The sequence below is a fragment of the Alligator sinensis genome, unplaced genomic scaffold, assembly GCF_000455745.1.
Source record: "Alligator sinensis unplaced genomic scaffold, ASM45574v1 scaffold166_1, whole genome shotgun sequence".
Classification (NCBI taxonomy): Eukaryota; Metazoa; Chordata; order Crocodylia; family Alligatoridae; genus Alligator; species Alligator sinensis.
In genome coordinates, this window is record NW_005842098.1 from 1,997,191 (window position 1) to 1,997,636 (window position 446).

The 446-nt window shown below is 54.0% G+C and overlaps 1 protein-coding gene across 1 annotated transcript in view; it reads right to left on the reverse strand.

Moving 5' to 3' along the window:
* The window catches only part of LOC102378055 (solute carrier family 23 member 1-like), a 36,846-nt gene that overhangs the window by 32,782 nt on the left and 3,618 nt on the right, over positions 1-446 (reverse strand). The window lies entirely within an intron of this gene.

Sequence of the window (446 nt, forward strand, 5' to 3'; positions counted from 1 at the left end):
GCCACTGACACAGCAAGCCAGAAGTGATGTGCTAGCACGGAGTTCCATGTTGAAGCTACGCCTCCATGTCATTGGGCAGTTGGGACAATTATTCTCCCTCATTTCTAAGTTTAAACCATTCCTGACATGGAAGAAAAGCTCAAGGAACATCCATGGCCAGAAGAAGGGTCATAGAATAGTTCACCTGCCCTTCCCAGCAAAATCCAGCAGACGAAAGTGATGGGTCTTGATGTGGGCCTTCCAAGTGTGAGGCCAGCAGGAGCTCTCAGTGGAAGCAGGAACTGTGAGGAGGGTCAGAGCAAGGTGTGGCGAGAGCCCCAGTGCCCCGGGGCTTCTGCAACTTGAGCTGTATTTTCTAAAACAGCCCCTCAGAAAGACCACCTTGTAACCCACCCCCACTGCACCCTGCACCAGCTCTGGGCTCGCCTGCTGGGGCTGTTCCGCGG